Consider the following 16,460-nt stretch of genomic DNA (forward strand, 5'->3'; position numbering starts at 1 on the left):
GGCCTGCAGTATTTGGGACACTGTGAATATGTATGTAATTCTGGGGTGTGTGTGTGTGTGTGTATATATTTATATAGCTATCTTAAGATATTTCAGCATGGCCCTCTTAACCCGCGGTCCCTCTTAGCGGAGGGGGTGACTGGAAAAGTTTGCTGAACTCTTGCATGTTGCGATGGTCTGGCCTCTTGCTTAGAAGAGTCCCCCTCTTGCCTGTGTGCTTCAGCTCCCCTCCCTATTTTGTTATGTGTATAGAGACGTTTAAAGTCAAGGGCCCTACTGGAAGAAAACACATTGTTCCAATAGGGCAGAGTCATTCAACATTGATGGCTGTGCCATAGCTTCTCAGACAGTCTTTCTGCTAGGTGTCATGCTGCTGCTACAAAATGGATGCTCTAATCAACAAAGGAGGTTGTAATGCAGCATGAAGGTCATGCTCCAAATAATTGCAATGGAAAGTAGAGCCCCTGAAACAACATGGGGTTTATAATTTGATATGGACACATCCTCAGTTTCACATTGACCACTTGTGATCAGTAAATAATCAATGACACTCTCCAGAAAATACCAGTATTGTAAACAGATTCCATCATCTCTTACTACATTTTGCTTCCCTAAAAAATTTAGCTCGTGTGGTATTCCATGTTCTAAATATTACCATAGTATGTTGATAGTTATTTGCTGCGTTTTACCACAAGTATCTTCAATGGTGGATAAGTCATCCATATATGTAGCTTTATCTACATGATAATTTTAAAGCTCCACTGGATGAAAATAGCTAAATTTAAAATTTAGATAGTGATCTTTGAAATACTTTCCACTGTAAACTAGGCTGTTGCACTCCAGTGCCATAAGGTAACTGAGTCCAGGAACCTGACAGGTTTCTTTAAAAGATAGCATTAGAACATCTGCAGTTACCGTAGAAAGGATTTTAAAAAAAAAAAGTACGGAAGGGATATAAATCTGTGTGCTTCAGGGCATAAGCCAACTTCTTACTGAAGGGGTTAAGAGGAAACTTGCTACACAGACAGGTGTCACAGTTCTAGTTGAGCTCCTTGTAGACGCTCAGCAGGCTGCTGAATTTAGATCTCAGCACTGGACTTCTGTGTGTTTTGGCTTTCTGAGCAGACTCCAAGCACTACCTCTGGCTTTGGGTCTCTAAGCACACTCTCAGGGTAAAGATCCTCCATCTAACTCTGGCCTCTCTCCAAGCTGGGACTATATTGCCTGCTTGCCTAGGCCCTGATACTAGCATCATCTTCCCAAGACTTTCCAGTAGCTTAACTACATCCATCCCAGAATTCCAATGTTGTGGACACTCTGCTTTTATGGTTTATCCCTTCAGAGACATCTAATAGCTGAAGCAAATAGTATTGGAAACCGTAGGCAAGTTTATCTATCACTCTTCACATAAGATGGCATCAGAGGTACAGATCTAGGCAAAACAAGAAACATCTGCGCTAAAATCCTTGCCTCAGTTTCCTCAACACTTTTCAGCATTCTTTGGGATTGTATTCTGTGTCCTCCTGTGGTTCCAGGACTCCATTCCTCCAGGTCAGGCTTCTCTTCCAGATCCTGGAGTCACTGTCTGACCTCTGCAGTCCGTTTCCTCTAGCTGCATCTGGTGTCCCGCAGTCAAATAGTTCTCGTTCTCTCTCTCTTCTGCTTCTGGTTTTAAAGGGCTATACCCGCCCCTAGGCTATATCTACACTTAATATGCTATACAGCAGCAGTGTTTCAGTGCAGACAATCACTACAGTGATGGGAGGGGTTCTCTTGTTGCTGTAGTTAATTGGCCTCCCCAAGAGGCAGTAACTAGATCGACAGAAGAACTCTTCCATTGACCTAGCCCTGTCTAAACCGGGGGTTAGGTCGGCATAGCTACATCTCTGAGGATGGGTTTCTGACATCCTGAGAGAGAGAGATCTGTGCAGATGTAAGTTTTCAGTGTAGCCTATCCCCTGTTTTTTGTGTCCCTTATGGAGAAAAGCCACTGCTCCAAACCCCCACTCTGTGAACAAACTTGGTTGAACAGGTTCCCATAGGCTTCAGCATTTCCATTGTCCTAAGGTGCTCCCTCTTGAGTAAGAGCTGTTTTTGATGATGACTATCCATTGCTCCTGGTCTGGGAGAGACATGACACCAGCCCTGAGAGCAGATGACTGACTATACATCCCCTGAGACATTTAGTGATGCAGAAACTTCATCAAATCAACCACAATTCAGAAGTGTTATGTAGATCTCTAAATAATCACAGCAGGTTAGTACAAAATTGCCCAATTGGGATTTTTGCACCTTCTCCTAAAACATGCGGTACTGCCTGCTGCTGCAGGCTGAATAGTGGACTAGATATGTCTGGTCTGGTAATTCTTACGTTAATTTCTACACTGAGCATTGTGTGTATATTTAATCTTTGCCTTTTAGTTTAAGAATGCATTCAAAACAATTAAGTGCTATAAAATTATGACACTCTTTAAAACTGGTGGTGCTGGAGTTTCAGCCACAAAAACGAGCAATTCAATGTTGTGGGTGACGTTTGCCAACTTAGGTAAACAGATATTGGATCAAGAAATCATTATGTACATAGGTCGGTGGATGGGTTAAGGGCACATATTCAGCCTTGGGATTCCTAACTATGAATATAGATTTTGTTTTATACAAAACTTATTTTTATGGTAATATGGAATAAATCTGTTTACAGTTTTTTACATTTGCTATTGTATGAACTGATTTCTTTGATATTCAGTCATAACTCTGTTCTGAATATACGTTAAAAATTACTGCTTGGTGTGTTTCAGAGGTTTAAGCACTGATTGTTGTTAAATCATGCTAGCAAAGATTGTAAATACACTTTGTGCAATATTCTCTCTCTCCACTTAACTACAGTAAACTGGCACTTAAAAAAATACCACCCAGAAAAGATGTCTCTTATGATCTGTTTGCAAAAGTCATCTTGAGTGCAGACCCATTTGAGCTTGTAGGGTTTAGGTGAAATGTCTTGAAACATAGACCCTGAGTCTGCAATGGGCTGCACCAGACAAGTCCTTGGTCTACACCTAAAACTTAGGTCAACCCAGCCACGTTTCTGAGGAGCATGAAAAATCCACACCCTGAGCTCTGTAGGGGTTAGGTGACCTAACCCCAGTTGTAGATGGTGCTAAGTTGATGGAAGAATTCTTCCATCAACCTACTTACTACTTATTGGGGGAGGAGGATTAACAACAGCAGTGAGAGAACCCCCATGTCGCTGTAGTGAGTGTCTAAACTGAAGTGCTACAGTGGCATAGCTGCAATTGTGCTGCTGAAGCGGTTTCAATGTAGACATAGCATAAGCCCAAGTACAGACACCATTAGATTGATGGAAGAATTCTTCCACAGACCTCGCTACCACCTTTGAGGGGATAGATTTACTACAGCGATGGAAATCCTTCTGTTGCTGTAGCAAGTGTCTACATTGCAGCACCACAGCCATGCTGCTGAAGTGTTTGTAGTGTAGACCTACTTTAAGGCTCTGCCTGTGTGTAGTGGTCTGCCTGCATGGAGCCAGTTGTAAGACTGGGGCATTAGCGGGGGAATTTCTATATTAAAACCTCATTCCCTGGCTGAATTCTTATCTTAGCTTGGTTTCAGAGTAACAGCTGTGTTAGTCTGTATTCGCAAAAAGAAAAAGGAGTACTTGTGGCACCTTAGAGACTAACCAATTTATTTGAGCATGAGCTTTCGTGAGCTATCATCCGATGAAGTGAGCTGTAGCTCACGAAAGCTTATGCTCAAATAAATTGGTTAGTCTCTAAGGTGCCACAAGTACTCCTTTTTCTTTTTGCGGATACAGACTAACACGGCTGCTACTCTGAAACCTGTAGAAGTGTGGCGCATCTATATGTTTTTATTACAGTGCTTTAATTCTCATTTCAGAAGCTTTACCCTTTTAAATTGACTTTGAAGACCTCGGCTTATTTCTTAGGCATAGTGACTTTTATAACATACCATTAAAATATTGCAGAAGTATGAAAAATTGTAATTCTAAGCAATTATCCAAAGACTTTCTACACGAGATGTTTTTGTAAGGAGAACAAAGCTATTCTTTTTAGATGGGGAGAAGCACTTTTGCACTTGTGCTAATGGTAAATGTATCTCAAAATATTTATTGAAAATTAAAGAATATTATTGGAATACTAATTTATGAATATTTCAAAATATTGAAAACTAATTAAATTTCAACTTGCTGTTCAATTTTTGTTTAACATTCCAATTCAGAACAATACCTTGCTGTGTTTACATTTTCTTGCATTAGTTTAAAAAAAAAGTTTCTGCTTTTATGTACATGCACTTATCAAAATAATTCTTTATAAAGGTTTGAACGCTTAGAATAACTTCATGAATTAATTGCTGTAACTTGCTGAAATTTTTCCAGAGCAAAAATCTAACGATACCAGATGGGTGTTTCATAAACTTAATTGAACAGCTCTGATACCACCTACAAAACTTTTGTTTTCTGTGGCTCTGTTTCCTTCTGGGGCTTTTCGAGGATCAGAAGCTACTGCTGAGAAAAGTTCTTGTTTGTGGGTGAAGATGCAGAGGACCTCATATTGTAACTGCTCTCCTGGGCTCGTGGTGCATTTAGAGCTGGTTTTTCTCTACAGAAATATCTGATGTACAGGCTAGGGCTGTAATACTACTTCATTACTTGATTTTTAACTGCTATCAGTTCCCTGCATAGAGAAGAATCAAAATACCCTTCAGCTCAGTGTCCAGAAAACTTGCTGGTGGCATTGGTGGGAAAACAATGTGTGAAGAATCAGAGTATTCAAGTATGGGCGGCTGGCTTCAGTGTGATCTGTCTTTTAATCTGTAGAATTCTGCTTAATAACACTAAGACCAAAGACGTTTACATCTCTTTACATTTGAGTCATTTTAATTGAACTGATATTTAGATAAGTAGTCTCTGCTAGTAGTGTCCAGTATATAACTATTGTTCTTCTTCGAGTGCTTGTTCATGTCCATTTCACGTTTAGGTGTGCGTGCGCTGTCTGCCTGAGCGTCGGAAACTTTCCCCTTAACAGCTCCTGGCAGGGCCCCCCGAGTGGCACCACTGCGCTGTGCATATATACCCCTGCTGGCCCGACCCCCTCCAGTTCCTTCTTACCGTCTGTGGCAGCATTGGAACAATCTCTCTCTCTCTCCCTCTCGTAGAAGAGCAGTCCCTTAGCCTTTAGAGTAGCTGTTATCAGTTTGTTAACATACCTATTGTGGACACTTAAGTCATTAGGTGCTTGGAGGCTTCTAGCACCTGCTGCAGGGCATGCCGCAGGCCCACGGCTTCAAGGCTTGCGCCACATGCCGCAAACCTATGCCAGTTAGTGACCCACATGACTCATGTCTACGTTGCCTGAGGGACGGACATCAAACTGAAGGGTGTAGGATTTGCGAGGCGTTTAAGCCAAGAACAAGGAAAGAAAGAGGCTTTTGTCTAAAGCAGCTGTTGATGGAGGGTGCATTGCAGCCACCAGGCCCAGAGTGCCCAATGCTGGCTCAGGCTTCCTCAGTGCATAGTGCCGCGGAGCCATCAAGAGACCCAGCACCAGCTAAGCACCATAAACTGTTGGCCCCAGAGTGCCAGGCTAGGCCCCGGCACCACTCGTCCTCCCCGGTGCCGTCCCCTGCGCAGCCAAAATGAAGGCGCGGTCATTCCCCACATAGGAGGCTGGCACCTTCCAAGGCACCGAGCGCCGATAAGAGCAGGAAGGCCGAGGCACCGGCTCTGACACCGGCGATCCCGGCAGCACAAGTCCCACCAAGCCCGGACCTAAGTGAGCTCAGTGCGGACAATGGGCTATAGGGCATAATGGATCAGCCCTGTACGCCTGGCACCTTTGAGGCTGTAAAGGACCTCATCGAGCTGTCGGTGGCGAGCCCCCTCCCATATGGGGAGAACCCTCCGACACCTATGTCTTGGGTGCTATCGAGGGGTAAGCTAGCAGTGGTGTGCTACTCAAGGACACCGTCCCAGCACCGCTCCCGAAGTTGGTCCCGGTCGAGCTCCGACTCCGCAGACTCACAGTTGCCAGCGGCCCAGAAGGAGGTTGTGGCACCAGCAGTGAGTCAGCGCAGGGAGGCATCGGAAGGGGCACGCCACACTCTGGCACCACCCAGAGACCAACTCCTCCTGGTGCTGAGACAGACCTTGCCAGAGGACTCCTGCAGACAGTCCCGGTCCCGGGGATACCGGTACTGCTCCCGCTCAGCCAGGAGCTGCTCGTTCTCCCCCGGTGCAGATCATTGGCACCGCCATGGCCTTTGTGATCGGCATCGCTGCAGTCTGGCACCGACTCTGGCCACTATAGCTAGCTGCACCGGGCCCCAGGCAGCAGGGACCCTCAGGTGGGCTGGCAACCCCAATGGGGGCCGCCAGGCCATTGGCCCTTCTGGACCCCCTGGGCCTATCAGGAGTGTCAAGGGCAAGTTACTCAGTGCAGCGGTCCTGGTCCCTGCACTGATTCCAGAAGGTGCTGGAGGCTACAGTTTCCAGACCTCCAGCTTCCCCGCAGGATAAATGGGAGAGACTGGCACAGAGTCTGGTGCTATCCCATGGACTCCGGCCCCGGCCTGAGCCGGAAGCCCTTCCCACGGGAGAAGGGCAGCAGGAAGACCAACTGGAGGGGGTTGAGCAGCAGCTTAACCTCCTCGTCTTCCCCGAATACGGCGGTGGTGGGTTCAGAGGTGTCCGGCCTTCCACCGATAGACCATAGAGCCCACCAGGAATTGCTGCGCAGGGTTGCCCAGAACTTGGGTTTGCAGGCCAAGGAGACAGTTGAGCAGGAGGACCCCATGGTGGACATTTTGAGCCCCAAAGGTCCATCCAGAATAGCACTCCCGCTCATTAAGACCATTCAGTCCAACTACAAGACGACTGTATGGCAGACCCCAGCCTCCGGCACTCCAACAGCCAAGGGAGTGGAGCATAAATATTTTGCCCCTTCTAAAGGCTATGAGTTTCTGTTCTGCCACCCCGAGTCCATGCTCCCTAGTGGTCTCAGCGGTAAATGAAAGGGAGCGCCATGGACAGCAGGCCCTGGCCACTAAGGCCAAGGAGGCGAAATGCCTAGACCTTTTTGGTAGAAAGATGTACTCATCTGCGGGCCTTCAGTTGAGGACTGCGAACCAGCAGGCCATCCTCAACAGGCACAATTTCAACTCCTGTGCGGTGGTGGTGAAGTTTAAGGACAACCTCCCGCAAGGTTCCCAACAGGAGTTCACAGCCCTGGTGGACGAGGGCAAGGCAGTAGCCAAGACCTCTCTCCAGGCCTCCCTGGATTCGGCAGACGCAGCGGCTAGAACAGTCGGGTCAGGGGGTGGTCAAGAGGCGCTTGGCGTAGCTCCAGGAGTCAGGCCTGCCGCCCAAGATCCAGAATGCACTCCAGGACCTCCCCTTCAAAGGGTCAGGGCTCTTCTCGGACCAGACAGACATGAGGCTGCACAGCGTCAAGGACTCGCGAGCTACACTTAAGTTGCTGGGTATGCACACCCCAGCGATCCAGAAGAAGCCCTTTAAGCTGCAGCCTCCCCCTCAACGCCAGTACCAGCCTCGCCTTCGGCACGAGCCTTACCGTAGGCGAGGCAGGGATAACAGGCGACAGCGCAACAATAGTAACAATAATGCGCCAGGCCAGAACCAAGGCCAGCACAAACCCCAGCCGGGCACTAAGCCAGGCTTTTGAAGGTGTGCTCAGGGACAGCGTACCAGACCAGTCACCGGATCTGTCCCTTTGTTTTCTGAACCATCTGTCCCGTTTCTCCCGTGCATGGTCCACCATTACGTCAGACAGGTTGGGTCTTACTCACGGTACGGTATGGAACAGGTACTTGCTGCAGTTCGCCTCCCTCCCACCCCCTTTCCCCATCCCTCTTCAGGGACCCCTCTCATGAGCATCTCCTAGAGAAGGAAGTCCTCTCGCTGCTAGAGGCGGCGGCGGTAGAGGCGGTGCTGCATGGCCTAAGGGGGAAGGGGCTCTACCTCCGGTACTTCCTCGTCCCCAAGGCCAAAGGGGGCCTTCGCCCCATCCTAGACCTGTGCAGGCTCAACAAGTTCCTGGTCAAGGCCCGGTTCCACATGGTCTCTCTGGGCACCATCATCCCTTCCCTGGATCTGGGGGACTGGTATGCTGCCCTCAACATGAAGGACGCGTACTTTCATATCGCCATCCACCCAGCACATCGACGGTTCCTACGCTTCACCGTGGGCCAAGAACATTACCAGTTTGCAGTTCTCCCGTTCGGTCTAGCTGTGGCCCCAAGGGTGTTCATGAAGTGCATGGCGGTGGTGGCGGCCTTCTTACAGAGGCAGAGAATCCGGGTGTATCCGTACCTCGACGACTGGCTTCTAGTGGGCCGATCTGAGGACTTGGTAGTGACAGCGCCAAGGGATGTGCTGGACTCCCTGCTGTGATGGCAGTCCCAGCCTGTGGTTTGTGAAGGTATCCCCTTTGCTGCCCCACAACCAGACCTGACACTGGTGACGGATGTTTCAGACCACAGGTGGGGGGCTTACCTGGGGGACCTCATGACGCAGGGGGTTGCGGTCCAGAGCAGAGCGGTCATTCCATATCAATGTGAAGGAGCTCAGGGTGGTTCGTCTCACCTGCCAGACCTTTCACACCACTCTGAGTGATCACAGCGTGACAGTTCTGACAGACAACACTACTGCCATGTTTTATATAAACAAGCATGGCGTGGCTCGTTCCTTGCCACTCTGTCGCAAGGCTCTCCTCCTCTGGGACCTTTGCATAGCACATGCAATTCACTTCGAGGTGTCCTATCTCCCAGGGGTACAAAAAGAGCTGGCGGACTCCCAGAGCAGGACGTACCACATGCCCGAGTGGACGCTCAGGGCGGACGTCGTGCTTTCGCTCTTCAGCAGGCGGGGGTTTCCCCGGGTAGACCTGTTTGCCATCAGGGCCAACACCCAGTCCTGCGGTTCTGCTTGTTCCAGGGCCGCAGCCCGGGCTCGCTTGCGGACATGTTTGCGATTCCCGTGGAGAGGGGACTTGATGTATGCCTTCTCCCCGCTCCCCTTGGTGCACAATGTCCTGCTCAAGGTGCACAGGGACAGGGCGGCGGTGATCCTCATCGCCCGAGCCTGGGCCAGCCAGCACTGGTACACATAGCTCCTAGAGCTGTCAATGGAGGCCCCAGTAGTCCTGCCCCTACACCAGGACCTCATTACACAGGAGAGCAGACGGCTTCTCCACCCCGACCTACAATCACTGCACCTGACGGCTTGGAGGCTCTGTGGCTAAACGCCCTGGCGAGCCAGTGCTCCCTTCCCGTGCAGCAGATTCTGCTTGGCAGCAGAAAGCCCCCTACCAGGGCTACCTATATGGCCAAGTGGAAAAGGTTCTCGTGTTGGTGAGAGTCCCGACAGGTGCAGCCATGCCAGGCCCCGGTGCAAGCCATCCTAGAGTACCTCCTGCACCTCAAGCAACAGGGGCTGGCCCCGTCCTCACTCAGAGTGCACCTGGCGGCCATCTCGGCCTTCCATCCGGGGTTTTCGGGGGGCTTGGTGTTTTCCCACCCAGTGGTGAGACGGTTCCTTAAAGGATTGGAGAGGATGTTTCCGTACTCACGCCCCCAGTCCCTCCATGGAACCTTAACTTGGCCCTCTCTAAGCTCATGGGACCCACTTTCGAGCCCCTCGCTACCTGCTCCCTCCTCCACCTTTCCTGGAAGGTGGCATTTCTGGTGGTCATTACCTCGGCCAGAAGGGTATCTGAGCTGAGGGCTCTCACCTCTGAGCCACCATATACAGTATTTCACAAGGATAAGGTGCAGCTCTGACCGCACCCCAAGTTCCTCCCTAAGGTGGTCTCACAATTCCATTTGGGCCAGGACATTTGTCTGCCGGTGTTTTTTCCAAAACCGCATACAGATCCTAGTCACCGCAGCCTGGGATGTCCATCGAGCGCTTCTATTTGGAGCGCACCAAGCCCTTTTGAAAATCCGCGCAGCTGTTCGTGGGCATAGCTGAGAGGATGAAAGGCCTCCCGGTGTCAGTGCAGCGGATCTCGTCTTGGATTACAATCTGCATCTGGGCATGCTATGAGCTCGCGGGTGTTCCGGTCCCGGTGATCACTGCTCACTCGACCAGGGTGCAAGCGACTTCCATGGCTTTCCTAGTGTAGGTCTCGATCCAGGAGATCTGCAGAGCAGCCACCTGGTTCTTGGTGCACACCTTCATGACCCACTGCACGGTCAACCAGCAGGCCAGAGAGGACGTGGCAGGAGGCAGAGCAGTCGTCGGATCAGTTACTCCATGACTCCCACCCTCCTCTAGAGGTAAGCTTGTGATTCACCTAATATGGAATGGACGTGAACAAGCACTCGAAGAAAAAACGGTTACTTTCTCATAACTGTTGTTCTTCGAGATGTGTTGTTCACGTCCATGCCACCACCCACCCTCCTACCCCTCGGCAAGAAGGAACTGGAGGGGGTCGGGCCGGCAGGGGTATATATTCACAGCGCAGTGGCGCCACTCGGGGGGCCCTGCCGGCCCAACGGGAGCCACTAAGGGGAAAAGTTTCCGATGCTTGTGCTTGCAGCGCGCGCGCACACCTAATGTGGAATGGAGGTGAACACACATCTCGAACAACAGTTACGAGAAAGTAAGTAACCGTTTTTTCACTACTGTGTATAGTTTTTCTGACAACTTACTACTTCAATATTTGTACTAAAACAAAATGCACAGTACACCACAACCACACAAAGCACTTAACTTGTAAATACAAATTAAAACAAGCTCTTATACGATAAGTTTACCAAATAAAGAAAACCTTTTGCAACTTCAGGAACAGATACTACAATAAGTTTTTATAATTGGATAATCACCTAAGTACCATTTGTTTGGCAGCTTTAATGCTTGAGATTTAAAATTAACACATAATAAAACACCAGCTCAGTAGGGAAATTAAGACCGTTCAGAGTAACATATGGAAACCTGTTAAATCTTTAGAATCATAAATCTTTTTGTTTAGATCAGTTGACATTGCTGCCTTGCAGACAGTACAAAACTTATTTTATTTTTTCAAGGTCTGAAATAGGAGAAAATGAAAAATTGCATGTGCAAGAAGTACAGGTTAGACTTAAAATTAACCTGCCTACAATTATTTTTATATGCCCAGGATTTGCAAACCCAGTTGATTCTCATTCAGGTAGGTCCCCTAATGCTCTCGGTATCCTATTGGGAGGGTAGTGAATTCAGAAATAATGAGACACTAGAGGGACTCCAATATGGTGTAACTCAGTGGTTCTCAACCAGGGATCTGCAGGCTGGTTTCAGGTGGTCTACCAAACCTGGCTAGCATTAGACTCACTAGGGCCCAGGGCAGAAAGCCAAAGCCCCGCCATGCAGGATTGCAGTCTGGGACCCCAAGCCCCATCACCCGGGGCTGAAGCCAAAGATTGAACAATTTTAGCTTTGCAGTGCCCCCTGTGGCGTGGGGTCCCGGACAGCTGCCCTGCTTGCTACCCCCTAATGTTGGCTCTGGCTTTTATATGCAGAAAAACAGTTGTTGTGGCACAGGTGGGCCATGGAGTTTTTATAGAATGTTGGGGGGGGCCTCAGAAAGAAAGAGTTTGTGAACCCCCAATGTAACTTACACTGATTTGCTGATATGTGAGGGTAAGTATGTGTAAGGGAGTTTGATTGTAAAGGAGTTTAACTTACTCCATTATATGCCTTACCTCTTAATATGGGATATTGGTCTCCATCTCACTGGCAATATTTTACTTTCTAACAGACTTCTTTTTGATCACAAATATTGCCTTATTGTTATGATCACTTTCCTTTAATAAACCCTCCAGCAGTAGTTTCAAACCCTTTTTTCATAATGACAGGTTTCAGAGTAACAGCCGTGTTAGTCTGTATTTGCAAAAAGAAAAGGAGTACTTGTAGCACCTTAGAGACTAACCAATTTATTCGAGCATAAGCTTCCGTGAGCTACAGCTCACTTCATCGGATGCATTCAGTGGAAAATACAGTGGGGAGATTTATATACACACAGAACATGAAAAAATGGGTGTTATCATACACACTGTAAGGAGAATGATCACTTAAGATGAGCTATTAATATTACATTTAATTATAAGGTTGAAAGAAAAGCTAGGCTTCTACAGCAATCTTGTAAATCAGATTTATCCCTTAATCTCAAATGATCATTGTAAGGTAATTCATGATTCTCGAGTGGAAGATTGAATCTTTCATGAAGTCTGCAACTTAAACGTAGGAAGCTGTATTTTGTCATATTAACTCCTGAGGTTGCAACTTCCAAACTGGACTGCATCCAATGAAGTGAGCTGTAGCTCACGAAAGCTTATGCTCAGATAAATTTATTAGTCTCTAGGGTGCCACAAGTACTCCTTTTCTTTTTGTCAAACTGGACTATAAATCTACTTGAGTTCTTGTGTTGGCTCAACTCCTTGCTCCTGTAGGGTCCCTGACCTTGCGTTGAAAAAGGTAGAAACTTTGATCAAAGGAATGAAACTGTCCCAAAAATTGAAGAGTAATGGTAAATTGCCTTTCAGGGAAAAAGGAAAGGACTCTTCTCAGCATAGACATTGCCAACATACCAACAGCAGAACAAATATAATCTTAAATAGGTAACTCTGAAGTTCTATTATAGGGTGAGTTTATTGTGCTAGACATTAATTAATAATTGATTATTTTAATTTAGGACAGGATTTGAAAAATTTACTTCACACCTCATAGTCCCAGAATTAAGTCTGCCAATCAGGGTGAAAAATACAGGTATAACCAAGACCCATGCATATTCAAAGGAATAATAAACTGTCTTCTGTTTAACTGTACTGTCAATTAGCTTTCTACTTAATGAATTTAAAAAAGGTAATTTACTATCTCTTCCTTATACTTTTTTTTTCTAACTTGTTCCATCAGTCTGTCATCCACACCCACTAACCCCCCCCCCCCCCCCCCCGCATAGATTCTGCAAAAATTGATGACACTCCCCTGGGAAAGATTGCTACTCACCATGGGTGAGTGAACAAGTGGATTTTTCAAGTGCTTTCTGAGGACAAATGACTACATCTGCATATTACTAAATCATATTACAGGTACACTCAAAACAGTTTTTCAAAGGCTCCACAGTTTATCACTAATCTAAGATTTTTTCAGATTTTTATTGCAAATCATTTCGTATAATTCCGTTTGAAGTCAAGTGTCTGAATTAGCTTCTGTTGGAATGTGTAGCCTTTTAGAAAAAAGCCGTTTTTAAAACACGTGATATATGACAGTTTTTAATTTTTAAGTGTGTGTAAGTCGAAAGGCCTTTCACATGGTTAGACCTGTGGATATTTTTGTGGTCTGTAAGATTAATTTGATTCAAAGATTATTTAAGACCCTATTTCAGTATTTAATATCTATTATAAAAAGGTTTAAACTTCAGTAGCAAAATACCATCTATACGTTTGCTTCAGTCTTTGACTTACAAGTAAGGATGGCTACATCTGATAACTGTCAAAAATGCAAATTTTCAAAAACTAGAATCCTATCTTAAACCAAATGTTTTGAACAATTTTTTAATGTGCTCACCTAATTGAGTATTTCTAATGGTATTTTCATTGGTCAGCACTGACAACAGAGGGCACCTATGGGATGGCTTGCACAGTTGGGCCCTGAGTGACCAGTGGATGCTGTTTGCAGTGGGTGCAGTGCAGTTGCTCCCCAGGAGACTGACAGGAATTGTTGGTGGCAGCAGTTCTCTGCTTTTTGTGCTCATCCTGCATGTTTCTGAATGTAGTGGCTCCAATTGGCCAGTGTAGTCAGCACTGTATGGCTGCCTTTAGCAGTGGAGTCAGAAGAGTGGGCAAGCAGAGTAGGAAGGCAAAATAATCATACTAAGCCAAAAAAGTGGCAGTGTAGTTACCATACAGCCAAATCAATGCTTTTAATTGATAAATCTTAAACAAGTTTGCTAGAACAAGCTGGGTAAGAAAAACGTTCAGCAAATTATCTTGAGTTCAGACTATAGGCCTGTGGCAATGGGGATTAGCCCCTTTAATTATATACTACTGAACAGCCCAACTACATTCAGGCATGGTACCCTGGACTCCAGTTACCACTGGGTTAACATGGAACAAGATTAATTTCTGGATGCCATAACCTTACTGCCGCAAAAGTAGATGCTGTTGCAAAAGGGTGCGCATCCTGACAATACTGACAGTTTAGAGAGCCTCTTCAGTGAAGGGGAGAGGGAAAGGCTGGTCACGATGAGACAATTAGTAAGGACATTTTTAATTCTAAAACATACTGGTCTTATTCCAGTATTCACATTTTCAGTTAAAATGTTCTTAATGTGCTGGTGGTACTGCAGAGTAAGAAGTCTTCATCTCCGCTACAGGCATAACTTTGGAACATATAAATTATCTGACAATCACTTAAGCTCAGGATGGGAATGAGCCTTATTTGGCAAGTAGAATTTTGAGGGGTTTTTCCTTACCATTCAGTGGAACTCTTTAGATTCCCTTCAATTTTCACTTGAAATTAGTCCAAACCACTGACTGTTTTGATGGATAAGTTCATTTTTATTAATGTGTTCAAGCTGATGTTACTTCAGCAATGATTGTCATGAGGTTTTTTTTGGGTAGGGAATGGGTATGTTGATTGTGCAGTCATTATGAACTGAGGGTTAGGGGCACCGTGGTCCCAGAGCAGTTTGCTAACATGTTATGCTAGTTTTTTAGTCTTTGATGTAGTATAGTTCTTTTTATAGCGCCTTCAATCTTCAAAGCTGTTAAACACCTGGATATGTTAAACCAAGTAATTACTGACTACATTTGAACAGGTCATGAAAATGAAAGGTGCTAGTTTCACTGAAATTATATTGATATATTTGTCATCTTTAAAAGTGATATGCAAAGCATGCAGCCACAAATGAGATGGACTGAGGCGACAATATTTTACCTCAACGAACAGGGGGAGGATTTCTTCTCCACTCTGTCAAGAAGTGACTCTCCTCTGGGAGTTGTGTATTGCCAGCTCAGTAGATATAGAAGCATCATATCTGCTGGGAATATAGAATGACCTAGCAGACCAGCTGAGCAGATCATTTACGAGTCACCATAAGTGTTCTCTTCGCCCTGATCTGGCCAAATACATCTTTCAGCAGACAGATTCCCAAAGTGGACCTATTTGTGACAGTCCAACAGAAAGCATTAGCAGTTCTGTTCCATATGAGGTCACAGCCCAAGTTCCGTAAAACAACTTTTTACTGATATGGTCAGGCAAGACTCCTCTGTGCTTTTCCACTAATCCCATTCATTTGCAGGATGTTGTTAAAGATAAAACTGGACTAGGTTAGTGTCACACTTATAACCCCAGCATGGGCCATCAGCACTGTTCTCCACTTTCCTGGCACTGTCTGTGAAACCTGCAGTTTCACTTCCAGTAGACTCAGACCTAATCTCCCAGGATCACTGTTGCCTACTCCACCTGAGCCTACGGTCCCTTCGCTTAACTGCGTGGATGCTCCATGGATAGATGCTAAAGATCAGGCTTGCTTGGAAGATGTTCAAGAAGTAAAGCCTTCTGTGAGAGCTAGTTGCTAAATGGAAATGTTTCTCCATCTGGTCTTGCCAATATGAGGTATCACTGACCGGTTCATTAGTTCAACAAATTCTGGACTACATATACCTGAAACACCAAGATTTGGCAGTTATAACATCAAAGTACATCTGGCTGTTTCAGTGTTCCATCCTAAAGTGGACAATCATTCTGTTTTCTCCAATGACCTGGCCATAAGGTTTTTAAAGGGCTTAGTCAAATTATATTCTCAATTGCAAGAGCCCATTTCCCCAGGGGATCTAAACTTAGTATTGCCAAGACTTATTGGTTCCCCATTTGAACTGCTGGCTACCTGCTCGTTGCTGCATCTGTCAATGAATGTGGCATTTTTTGGTGGCCATTACCTCGGCCAGAAGAATAGAGAGCTGCAGGCATTAATGTCAGGACATCCTATATGATCTATTTTAAGGACAAAGCTTACCTGCGTCCTCATCCAAAGATCGTCCCAAAGGTGGTTTCCTCTTCTTCCATAATCCAACCAGTTTATTTGCTTGTATTCTACCCAAAGCCACCTACAACCAGAGTGGAAGAGTGTTTGGATACCTTGGACGTCAGAGCCTTGGCTCAAGGCTCCAGTGACAATGGTGGAGTGAGACAAGTTATTCTCTAATCTTTATTGAAATAGATTGTGATTCCACCTCCTGTCTTACAGTTTGAAAGTTGCCAAGAATGGAATGCATGTGTGCAATCATGGAAAAAATAAAATACAGTTACTAACCTGTTCCATAAGTTATTCTTTGACATGTTTTGTACATGCCCATTCCAGAACCCTCCCTCCTACCTGTCTCATCAGAGGTAGAGCAGAAAAGAACGGGGGAGGAGGGGCAGGAAT

General features: G+C 46.2%; 1 protein-coding gene across 3 annotated transcripts in view; it reads left to right on the plus strand.

Annotated features, from left to right (window-relative positions):
- Window positions 1-16,460, plus strand: part of ADAM10 (ADAM metallopeptidase domain 10) — a 127,679-nt gene that overhangs the window by 41,375 nt on the left and 69,844 nt on the right. The window contains exon 1 of one of the 3 annotated variants that reach the window (XM_073303752.1): window positions 12,970-13,119. The exons of the other annotated variants lie outside the window; for them this stretch is intronic. The gene's annotated coding sequence lies outside the window, so the exon portion shown is untranslated. Of the gene's footprint in view, window positions 1-12,969; window positions 13,120-16,460 lie in introns of those variants that run through there. 3 annotated transcript variants of the gene reach the window in all.

This window comes from Lepidochelys kempii, chromosome 10, assembly GCF_965140265.1.
Source record: "Lepidochelys kempii isolate rLepKem1 chromosome 10, rLepKem1.hap2, whole genome shotgun sequence".
NCBI classification, from domain to species: Eukaryota; Metazoa; Chordata; order Testudines; family Cheloniidae; genus Lepidochelys; species Lepidochelys kempii.